The sequence below is a fragment of the Amborella trichopoda genome, chromosome 1 (genome assembly GCF_054954075.1).
Source record: "Amborella trichopoda isolate Santa Cruz 75 chromosome 1, AtrichopodaSantaCruz75HAP2 v2.0, whole genome shotgun sequence".
Taxonomy (NCBI): Eukaryota; Viridiplantae; Streptophyta; class Magnoliopsida; order Amborellales; family Amborellaceae; genus Amborella; species Amborella trichopoda.
Window position 1 is genome coordinate 39940424 of NC_142336.1, and position 12850 is coordinate 39953273.

Genomic DNA, 12850 nt, shown 5'->3' on the forward strand with positions numbered 1-12850 from the left:
TGATGTTATGATTTGGTTTTGAGTCTAGTTTTCAACACAATAAATTTCAGGAAGAAATTCTTTGAGGTTTGAGATAAACAAATTTTTTATTGAGAGATGCTTAGCCTGATTTTCTGCTGAGAAAATTACATTATGATGTAAAACATCACTAAAAGGTAGACCCACTAAATGGTGTGATTTAGGGATGAAACTGAGCACTATTTTATATTTGTGAGTCTATTTTAGTATTCAAAAGGATTTGGAAAGAAACTCTTTATGAGTTAAGAGATATCATATTTCTATCATAGGATGCTCATGTTCTATTCTATAATAAATCAACAGATGTAGCATGTTAATACACATCTTTGGATTCCAAGAAAGGGAGAGCTTTTTAAGGCTCATTTAAAAGGGGTTTTATAGTGTGTCATGCATATGGTTTACTATAATAAAACTTCAAAGAGAGTTAATACAAAGTTTGCAAGATACGACACTCTATATGAAAAATGTTTGATCTGTGAATAGCAGAAAGAAGAAGAAACAAAATACCTATAAAAGTATCTTGGTTTCTTCGAAATGAAGGGTACACAAAGAGGCTTGGAGGTAGCAAAGAAATACCAATGATCAATCGGAGAATCAAATTTTTGATATTTAAAATGATGCGATGAAGAAGACGTTTTTCCTCATAGTGTGATACAATAAAGAATCCAAATGCCAAAGAGATGGACACATCACGACATGAGAAAGTGAATACCAATATATTATCCATCAATTATGTATTCTTTAAATATCGTCAAACAATTGTAAAAGCAATGAATCAAGAAAGACCAGGTACCACACTACATGATTTTACGGTATGAAATCTATCTCATATTACATGATAAGGTCATATATGGAAAGAAGATTCAGTAAATTTTTATATGCCTTGGTTATATATTTTGGCTAATTGTTTTATGAATATGTATGGAGTATATGGACATTGAGTAATATGTGCTAATAAATTTGAAAGAGTCTGTTTATAAATACCATGTGCTATGGTGCCTCCTTGTGCTAAGAGTACGAACTACTTAAGGTAGTGATACACATAGAGATGTGATTTGATCAAGGGCTTTGAGCACTAAGTATGAGATATGAGATATGTGTATGGCTTATTCAAATATGTAAGCACGAAGGGAGTGTTCTGATGGAATTCGGTCTTGGTGACTATCCTCCCAATAATGCCTAGTAATATGATATGTTGCATGTAATGATGATCTCTTCATAAAATTTCCATATTTACCAAAAAAGAAATTTGTGTATAGAATTTGATAGTCATTCTTTAGTCATGGTTTGTTTTAGATATAATTGTAATATGGACTTTATGGCTTGTTTTTGTAGCTGTAAACATGACTTGGTAGGTGAATGCGGTAAAATGATTTTTGAAGACTAAACATATATTTTAATATTAAATTGGATGTTTTGATAAAAACATGAGTCTTTATAAAAGAAAATCATTTTAATCGTTATATTATTATCTAACCATTGCTTGTGATATATATACCAAGTCAAATTTTTGTTTAAAAGGGAGAAAATCATTATGCCTTCAAGGTATTTATAAAATTTGGAGAAAAACTGTCATGCATAGGCTTTTAAATACCTATATACCTTGAACTCATGTTTGTGATTATCCTCTCTTACCTAAGACCCTGAACCATAGGGAATGTTGTAGGAAGGTCATCTTACTAGACTACCTTCACGCATATTATGTTAAATAAATAACCTGGTTTGTATGAATTTACCTCGAAGATGACTAGTGTAGTTGAACATTTTTGTGGTTCATAACGGTTTACTTATTGTGAAACCAATGGGCATTGAATTACACTTTGCATGAGACTTCCTATGCTACTTCATGATATAGGCATAAGACTGTTGAGATTGTATATATTGTATATGCAGTAATTGAGTAGGAGCTGCTATAGTCCCACATTTTTTTTAGCTGCTTGGATATTCAGATATACAAATGTAAGCTATCTCAAGGATCTAGATGATACGAAGTCTACATCTGGATACACGTTCATGCTTGGAGGGAGAACAACTTCTTGGAAATCAAAGAAACAAGATACGATGACATTGTCTAGCCTAGAGACAGAATACGTGACGTCCTATTTGGTGGCCAAAGAGGACGTATGGATTAAGAAATTTCTTAATCGATTTTACTTTCAACCCGTGCGTTGTGAGGCAGTTAGGATTTTATGTGACAACACGTCGACGATATGCATGTCAAAGGGAGCCACGATTTCATAATAACTCCAAGCATATAAAACTAAATATTCTAGTGAGAGTTCCTAGTGTTTGACAGGCCAGCTGGAACAACAGACTATGGTGTTGTTCACCCATGAAACCCAGATGTGTGGCGCTGAATGTATGGCTACTGAAAGAAGGGGCTTGTTTGAAGAACTCTTTTGAGCCCATGAGGATATGACCCCATGCGATGAGGATACATGATGATCTTCTGTGACAGTAGGTCTATGATTCGCGATGTGATATGAAAGATGCACTACCACCACTCTCAAGATGAGATCCGAGCAGCAAAGAAAAAGATATGTGGCATCTATGAGTCCTTTTGTAAAAAGATTGATAATGAAAACCATGATTCATGTATTGAGAGAGATTATGATTGGCAGAGACAGATGTGGATGAGAGAAAATGAGAAAGAGAGAATGTAAGACCTTAAAAAACCAAGTAGGAGATGTTGGGTTTATATGGCTTTTAAATGCCTTATGAGTGACTGTGAGGAGACATTTTTTACAATGGATCATGGACTCAATGGGAGTGTGGTCCCTCATAGACCATACCATGCAAACGAGGTTTACAGATACCGAACAGTGCTTGGAGCTTACCGATTATACCCTTACCAAAAAAAAAAGAGATTTTATAATTGGAGCTTACCGATTATATTGAAACACTACCTAATATTGACCATCATCCTTAGAGGACTAAACTTTTACAAATGAAGACTTTGACGTAGTTAGAAGGAAGTCTACCAAGAATCTCAAGAAAGTTCCTTTTATTTTGGATGTTATATCCACAGACAACTTCCATACTCATACCCATAACTCCAAGAAAACCCAGCAATTGTTCCATATTTTCTCTCTTTAAAGTTTAGGACTAAAGATGTAACCCATCTATGGAGCATTGTGCGCTAGGGTTGTGTTATAATGCCGTAACATATGCTTGAATGAGACAAGTTTGTCCCAAACATTTCATAAAAAAATTATAGCATAACCACGTTCTGATACCATTTTGTTGGTCCCTGCAAAAAACATATACAATAAATAAATAAACCAAGAATTCATTGATAGGATTATTAATATTTGGGTCTATCCCCAAACTACACAAGAGGGATAATTTGCTTGAGGATATATGCTTAAGGAAAGACATTTTTTATTTCTTAACAATGTTATATAACTTAAGCATTAAAAAAGAAAAGGTTATCTGTGACGACCTAAAACTTTTGGAACAAAAATAAATAAATAAATAAATAATAATAATATTAATGGTGTTAATATAAAAAAATACAAAATAAATAAATAAAATACTAATTATATATTAGTAATGATAATAATAATAATAATAATAATTTTATACTGTTAGGATATTGTTACTTTTATATTAACAATAAATAAACAATATTATCGTTAACATACTTGAAGGTTCAATTTTATTTGGGTGGACCTTAGGTCCGCCATCTTAAAACTTTATGTTAACACTCCTTGTACACCACCTTGCATCTAAGGTGTTTCTACTTTATTCGACAATCTCTCTCTCTCTCTTCTTCACTGTCATGGAAGAAGCAAAGTTTGAGTATTCATTGGAATGGGATAGACGATTTGTATAAGGTCACAAGCCCCTGTTATAATAAGATGCCTTATATCAGTACATCTTGGAGACAAGTGTATACCCTCGAGAAGCAGAAGTGCTAAAAAGATATAAGAAGTGCAACTGAAACCCACCCAAAGAGTGTGATGATGGTTGCCCCGGATGAAGGCCAGTTTATGCAATTGCTCCTGTAAATCACAATCCCTGTTAAGTTGATTTTATATGCTTTTTTTTCCTTGAAAAAGATTCTTCATTCACATCGAGTCTCTGAAGAAAGTACCGATGTTTTTGTGCGGGATAGAACTGATGCTCCCCCAATTTCGGAGTTAATATAAGTGACTTCATTATCTTAAAAAATAATCCATTCTTTTTAAAAATAAAATGAAATAATTACTTTTGCTTATTATCATGAATTTTAGGCGCGATAAATTTTATGTGCAAGCGACCTCATTATTTTGAAAAATAATCTTTTTTAATAAAATTGTGATATTTTATCTACTGTTAGGAATTTTTAATGCTGTAAATTTTTATAAATAAATTTATTTATTTTCTTGTCTATTGTTAGAAAATTTTAGATACTGTAAAATTATTAGAAATAAATGTGATATTTCTGCTTTTAGTAAAATTGTGAGATTTCTTTCTACTGTTTTTGAATAATTAGACATTGTAAATTTCATGTGCAAATGACTGCCTTATTATTTGAAAACTAATATTTTGCAATTGATTATAGCATTGTCTGTGAAATGTTTATTTGCAAATTAACATCCCATAACTTGTGATAATTTCGTATTCTTGAATTTCTATAAGAGTTTTTTTTTATACATATTAGATTGGCAATTATGCTACAATATCTTTACGAACTGCTACCTTTCTAAATTTGAGCCCAAAATATTGGACTGGTTATTTTTGAAATGTTATTGAAAGTGACTGTTATTAATGGTTTCAGTGAAATTCATATTAATAATTTCAGTGATATGTTGAGTACATGATATTGCTGTTTTCGAATGTTTAAAGAGATTTAGAATACTTTGAGTATGCAAGTGGACTCATCCGGTTCGCCGGTGAGGTATAAGTGGACCTATCTGGTACACCGGTAAGGATTAAGTGGACTCATCCGGTATGCTGGTGACGTATAAGTGGATCTGTAGGGATTAAGTGGACCTATCTATGAGGCCGTTAAGGATTAAGTGGACCCATCAGGACGCTGATGAGGTATATAGGTGACCTACTTGGGACGTCAGTAGGGTAATTTGTGAAATCCTTTGAATTATGCATTGCCGTTCAAATGTTATATGCATTTCAATTATTCGGATTATACTTAATTATGTATTTTTTAAAGTGAAACTGTTAATGCATTTCTGTTAATAGATCTCCTTTTTGAAAATATTGATATCTTTCAACCATGATTATTTTTAGGATTATGATGATCACTTACTGAGTAACCAAACTCATCAAACTATGATAAACATTTTTTCAGGATAACTGCGGTTTCAATTTAAGTGTTCGTCAGGATCAACTCTGGAAGAGATTGTTGTTGTGCTTAAGCTTTCTTTTGCTACTCTATAAGAATTCACCATTGAAAATTTGTCCTATCAAGAGATGTATATATGTTTTGACTGTCACATCTCAGAAATATCAACATTGTAAATTCTTGGGGCGTGACATTATCATTTGATATATTACTTTCAAGCTATTGTAATTGGGGGTTTACTTTATGTTATTGCACTTTGTACTAAATGAATATGGACCTCATGATTATTATACCTTGAAATCTGATCTCAATTTTCATGGATTTTATTTAGAACTTCCATTCATGAATTTTCATGCATTTAAAACTTACTTATGACCCGTTTTTCAAAATTTGTAGTTAAAGGCTTTTTAAAGGAAAAAGTTCATATAGCGCCGAGGTTCTAAACAATCAAATTAGAGCCCTTCTTAAAAATTTCACTAGAAGAGCTTGTTTTGATGTCCAAATATTCTTAAATTGATAATCTTAACATAAAGATGCATGGACATGAGAAAAAATTTGATTTCAAATTTTGGAAAAAGTGCATCTTGTAATGCATTTTGGGCCATCAATTTTCAAGATTTCCAAGTTTTCATGGATCTGCTCAATCTATACTATTTTTTAAGATTTATAATTACATATGAAAATATATTTTGAGGCTTTCACAAAGATTTTCAGTATTGAAACCACACTTCCCGACACTATGTAAAGGTGCACTCTGCTTTGATTGTTTAGAGCCTTGGCTCTATACAAACTGCACCCCTTTTTAAGCAATAAAGATTGCATGAATAAGGCTCTATACAAACTGCACTTTTTTTTTAAATGCAATAAAGATTGCATGAATATTCACTGAAAAAATAAGTTGTATTTCTTAGTAAGTTCATATATTGGTTTTCTTTTCGAGAGATTTGAATATATTTATTTATGAAATTCATGCCCTTAAAATTGTTTGTGACTATAATTTTAGAATTCATGAGCTTTAAACAAATTTCTTTATGAAATTGATGCCCTTAAAAATTGTGTATGACTGAAATTTTTGAAAATTTTAACCATATTCTTAAAATACTTCTAAAAGTTACAAAGATAGATACCATTTTTTTATAATTTTCAGACTTATCTGTTTATAAAAAATTTTAACCATATTCTTAAAATATTTCTAAAAGTTTTACCATTTTTTAAAACTTTCATACTTATCTGTCTATAAAATTTGCTTCAACGTTTATGAATGACTAAGGGATCGTTTGGATATCTGAAAATACATTTTCAAAAATGTTTTTCTCATGGAGATGGCATATTTCCGGTGTTTGAATTGAAATTTTGGGAGAAAAACATATTTATGTTGGAAATTAATTTTCTCATTTCAAGCCAAAAATAAAGAAATATGTATCCTTATCTTTACCCCCATAAATTGATTTTCAGTCATATTTCCCTATCATCATGGAGATGCCCACTTTACAAAAATACAATTAATTCCGCAAAAACACCCCCACGAAATAGAGAGAGAGAAAGAAAAAAATGTCTCAAATTTTAAGTTTTAGAGAGAAAAAGTATCTTAAAATTTTAGAGAGAAAAATTATATTTAATTTAGATAGATAAACTATCTCTAGTTTGAAGTTTTAGAGAGATAAAGTATGTTAAATTTAAAAAAAAAGAAATTATATCAAATTTTAGAGAGAAAAACTATCTAAATTTTTTTAAAAAGAGAAACGATCTCACATATTTAAATTTTAATGAGAAAAAGTCTCTTAAAAATTAAAGAGATAAAGTATATAAAATTTTAGAGAGAGAAAGTAACTGAAAATTTTAGAGAGAGAAACTATGTCAAAATTTTTAGAAAGATAAATTATCTCAAATTTTAAATTTTAAAGAGAATATCTTAAAACTCTAAAGTGAGAAACTATCTCAAAATTTTGAGCGGGACAAACTATCTCAAAATTTTGGGTAGGAGAAACTATCTCAAATTTTATGAAAAATGATATTATAATAAATAATACAATCAAAATCATTTAACAAAAAAGCAAAAAAAAAAAAAATGAAAATATTATGCATATATGTATCATCCAAACAAAAGAAATCTAGTTCATAGAAATACTTTTCTCAAGAAATATATTTTAAAGGAACTATAGTTTTCCAAACAATCTTTTCTTCTGATCCAAACGGCCCCTAATTCTTTATTTTTATTCATTTTCAACTAACAAAAGGTTTGGCTCTTTTAAAGAAATTTGAAGAGGTTTTGCTTATTATTTTCCAATATTTATAAAATTTTAATCTATAAATAATCCCTATACATTGTAATTAGGGAAAATATCGTATAGACCCCTAATTCCCCATCTTATTTTATGGTAGATCCGTTTTCTATTTTTCTTTCAAGCGGCTTGAAAAAGCCTCGAGTATTTCACCGTACTCCCACATCTATTTTCTCCCACGTTTATTCACTTTTGGCCACAAAAACTAGCACCAACAAATTATTTTATTTCATCTCAATCCAAAAGCATTTTTAACCCTATTTTACAGTTTTTAAAAAGGCTTTTGGATTGAAGTGAAATAAAACAATTTGTTGGAGCCAGTTTTTGCGGCCAAAAGTGAATAAGTGTTGGAGAAAAGAGATGAGAGGGTGCGTTGAAATAATTGAAGGTTTTTTTATGTCGCTTGAAAGAAATATAAAAAAAGGGTCTGTCATGAAATACGATGGGGAATTAGGGGTTTTTACAAAATTTTCCTCTATAATCATATCTTTAAATAAAAAAAATTATAAGTTTTAAATTATATTTTAACTTTATAAGTAGGTGATCGATATTAATATTTCATAACCTTCACAAAATTTCCTCTCACTTAATCAAATTGAATTGAGCATTGTATCCATTTATATATTTTATTATTTTTCTATATTTTTGTATCTAGAGAATTTTATGCTTTTCAATCGACGGTTCATGCTTTTCACAAAGCACTTGTTTTTTACAAGTGATTGGATGCCATTGGTCTGCAAGTTTGAATCGGACGACTACGGTTGAATCTGTGACGACGAGTGGATTTGACACGTTTCAAGGTTCAAGGAAAGCAACGTAGATAAAACAAAAAAAAAGGGCAGGGACGTGGAAATCAAATGGTAAACGTGCCGATAAGAAAAGCCGGCTTTCATTGAGAGGTTGCGTAATAAGATTACGTACATGAGCTTGTTTTAAGTAGAATGGGCCAAAGAGAGTTTCAGGAGGATTTAGACCTAATTATTAACCTTAATTTTTTTTTATAATTACTCTCCAAGTTGATTTTTACAAAAAAAAAAAAAAGAAACACAATTTTTTATATCGAATTATTAACCCTAATACTATTTTTTTTATGATTACTCCCAAAGTTGATTTTTTTTTAATCTTTTTGGCCATGTTTCCCACTTTCTCTTTTTAAGCCAATTTGTCACAGTTTTTGTGTTGGACTGGCTCTACATTCAACTTGTGCTGGTCCAGCACATTTGTTCGTTAGTCTGGCACATTTTTGGGTCAGACCAGTACATGCTGGTCTTTTGTGTCAAAACGATGCAAGTTAGGCATCATGTTTCGAAAACATAGATCAAAGTAGGGGTACTTTGGTTTAAAATTAATTTTTTTAATTTGGGATGGTTATAAAGAAAAATAGTGTTATTGTTAATAGTGTGATATCAAAAATTTTAGAAGAAAGATTTTAACTTGTTTGGAAGAGTGAAATGCTCGGGTAGATTTGGCATCAAGAAGTGGGTGAAAATGCAAATGTTAGTAAATGAAAGAAGCATGGGCCGTGGACTCAGTAGAGGGTGAGAATGTAATCAAATGGTGTAAGATAGAAGCTCAGACTCCTCAGAAGCTCACAATTTTTGATGAAATAGAATTTTTGCTTATTACGGATGGAATTCAAGTCTCAAACTGCTAAAGGGTGCTAGTAGGTCAAGATTATATAGCTCTATTCAATGGGGAGGATATGCCCTACTTATTTTTTTTTAAGTAGATTAGGAGTTAGCTTTTTAAAGGTATTAGTGGGATGGTATTAGTGGAGGGAATAGAAACGACAATATGGTGACTAGAGTGTAGAGGTGCTACCTAAAGAAATTATAGAGAGGGGACTTTTTTGACAAAATAATTGTGCCCCATAAACAGTTCTTGTGGTAGTTCTTTTATTGTATATATAATGGTGTAATATATATTTTCCTATCTACATACAATATAGGCTTTGCTATCTTGTTACATTATCCTCTCAAAAGGAAAGAGTAATACACTTTCCTATCTTATTTGAATTTTGTTTCGATTAATCTCCTTCAAACTCGGTTGAGGAAGCAGTTGAAGCTTGAGTTTGAAGCAAATATCTCGAAAAATATCTCATGGCAAAGGCTTAGTAAAGATATAAGTTACTTGATTACAAGAGGAAACAAATCGAATAATAAGTAAACTAAGAGCTACCTTTTCACACATAAAATGATAGTTCAACTCAATGTATTTTATCCAGACATGAAAAACATGATTAATCATCATGTAAACGCAAAAAGTGTTGGTGGCTAAGAAAGAGGCACCCCAATATCTCGATAAAAAAAAGTCATGTCAATTCTGTAGTTATGCACAACTACTTAAAAACTTTGCACAACACGTTCAATTTTAAGGCTTCAATGCACCACAAAAACACGAATGGCTATCACAAAATTATACAAAATCAAACACCCTAAGACCACCGAGAGGTAGAGAGAGAGAACGTCTAAACGTTGGGGAAAAGAGACGAAGATGTAAAATAAAAAGAAGATAATATGTAAGGAGACTTACATGCAAGAGAAGCAAAGATGTAAAAAGCAAGTGAGGGTTGGATGTTAGGGAAAGAGACGAATTGTAGAGAGAGAGAGTAAAGAAGAGAGCCGATAGAGAATAGAATTGAGGACTTACTTCGAGGAGAGAGATTGTTGATCGATGGGCTTAATCTCTTGATAGGGTAGAGAAAGATACATATTGCTCTATACTATAAAGAATTTTAGAGAAAGGAACTCTTTGAAAAAATAATTGTGCCCCACACAAAGTTTTTCTAGTAGTTCTTTTATTGTATATATAATAGTGTAATTGACATTTTCCTAGCTTGTTACCTGTAATATACACTTTCCTATATTATTACATTCTCCCCTCTAAATAAAAGAGTATTACATTTTTCTATCTTATTTAAATTTTGTTTCTATTACTACCAGCCTCTTTCCCGATTTATTTTTGCACTTGTAATTTTGAAGAGGATAAATGCAAAGTTGGATGCTACCATTCCTTGAACAAATTAGAACGCGTCCAAGCTGCTCATTGAGTCAAGAACACCAAATTTGTAAACCATTGAATCTCATGCATAATGGGACAATGCAAGATAATATATGTACATATGGGCAATGTTTGGTACCTATAAAAGTACTTTTATGAAAGTATTTTCACAAAAGTATTTCATGTGAAAAAACTTCTTCATGTGATTAGGTGTGAGTTTTTTTACATTAATTGGTAGCCAATTAGTATGAAAAATGCTTTCGAACATGAAAAAGTCTGACACTTAATCATATGAGATAGCTTTTCCATGCGAAAATACTTTCACGGAAGTATTTTGATGCGTACGAAACAGGCCCTAAAGGTTTTTCCATGTATGACTGTATGGAATGATGTTATGTTCTTTTTATGAGACCTATGAAAGAGGGTTACACCTAGCTTTCTTTTATGGAAAAATTTATATGGTCCAAATTTGAGCTCACGTTGATGTCTTAATTCTTTGGGACTTTTTATTCATATCTTATCTTTATTTTGAAAGTGTAGCTTTCGAATCGCGAAAACATGAAAAAAAAATTGATATATTTTTTTAAAGTTCAACCGTTCAACTTTTAGATTGCCTGTGTCAGGGATAGTTCAAAACTTCAAACTGCTCAAATTGAATTCGCACTTAGGTGGTTCAAAAGTTGGACTTTCAAACTGCTCAACACATAACTTCATGTTTATGTTTTATTGAAGTCGGACTTCTGAACTGCCTAAATAAATTTTCGGGTGCCTTGCATGGTGCCCAAATGTGAATATTTTATTTTTATTTTGGGTGAATCCAAGATTACATTTTCAACCGAAAGTTAACCGTTCCTAAACAGGGATAAAATGAAATAGTAAAACTCAAAAAAATAAGACCTCTGATGTAATATAGTACAAAATTTAGACTATACGTTTATGGAAAAGTTTTATGTAAGTCAAAGGACTTAAGAGCCCGCTGGTCCACAAATGTCCATCTTTAAGAGGGACGTTGTCTAGAAGTGCCCGGGACATTATTGTATATCGATGGTGCACAAAAACTCCCAATGAAGTAATGAAAATCATACTTAAATATGGTATATGCTCTTAATAGGCGCATTGAATGGTTATAGTAGGTGGAGGTAAAAGAGTACTTTCCTCATTCCTGTACTTTATCCTTTTTTTGATATTTTTTTTTTCTATATTTAGATCTTAAAGTACTGTATTTTTTCCTGTTATAGATATTTTTTTTTTCTATCTTTAGATCTTGAGATACTGCATTTGTATCAGCAAAATAGTTTATGCTTGTATCTCAAGGTTAAATTTGCTTGGAGAAGTTAGATGCAGATTGATTCATCAAAATACTATTTGTCTTAGCAAGATGGTTTGTCCTCGTAAATTTGTCTGGAGAACTCAGATTCCCATTAATTCATAAATGTGAGGCAAATATTGCCTTATAAAAGTTTGAAGTTCCTATTTCGTTTCTAAAGGAAATCATATAAATTTCCTCTATGTTGCGTTCTTTTGTAAAAAAAGTTCCAATAGTTTTTAGTCTGAAAATTGAAGTTGGAGCAAATATAAGCGAATTAAAGTCCCAATCTATTGTTTTTTATTAGGTCATGATCGAGATAATGAATTTGCAATGTCTGGGATGTTGATGGATTATCAGGGATAATCTTTTAACCTCTTTTGAGTCCTTGGACTCAACCCTGGCCCAAGCCTAGTTCTCAGCCAACTTCAAATGAACTCAGCCAAGTCCTTGAACACTGATCAGGTGAAACCACCATATTTGGTGCAGGCAATCAAATACTTCCATAAACTAAATTACAAAGGAATGTACATCGATTAGATCACATATAAATATTCATGTTTCACCAATTATGGATCACTTGTCTCCCTCCTCTCTTTTTTATCTTTTTTTTGGAAAATTTATCAAAGAGATGAACTATGTAATATTTTACCCATTTTACTATGTGGTTGTATATAATGTGACCATTTAGCTTTGATACAAAGTGGTCACAATTACTTACAACCATTCATGTGAAATTTGTTAGCTTGGTTGTGTCACAAAATTCAAAAAAAAATCTTTTGAAGTTTGAACTTGATCAATAGAATAACACAATCACCTAATTTCACATCCAATAATCAAGATTAATTGTGACCACCTTATACTAAAGGTAAATGATATCATACTATACCTTCTTTTCAAATATCCTACCTCAAGTTCACAATTTTTTTTATAGGTATTTTAAAATTAAATAAAAAA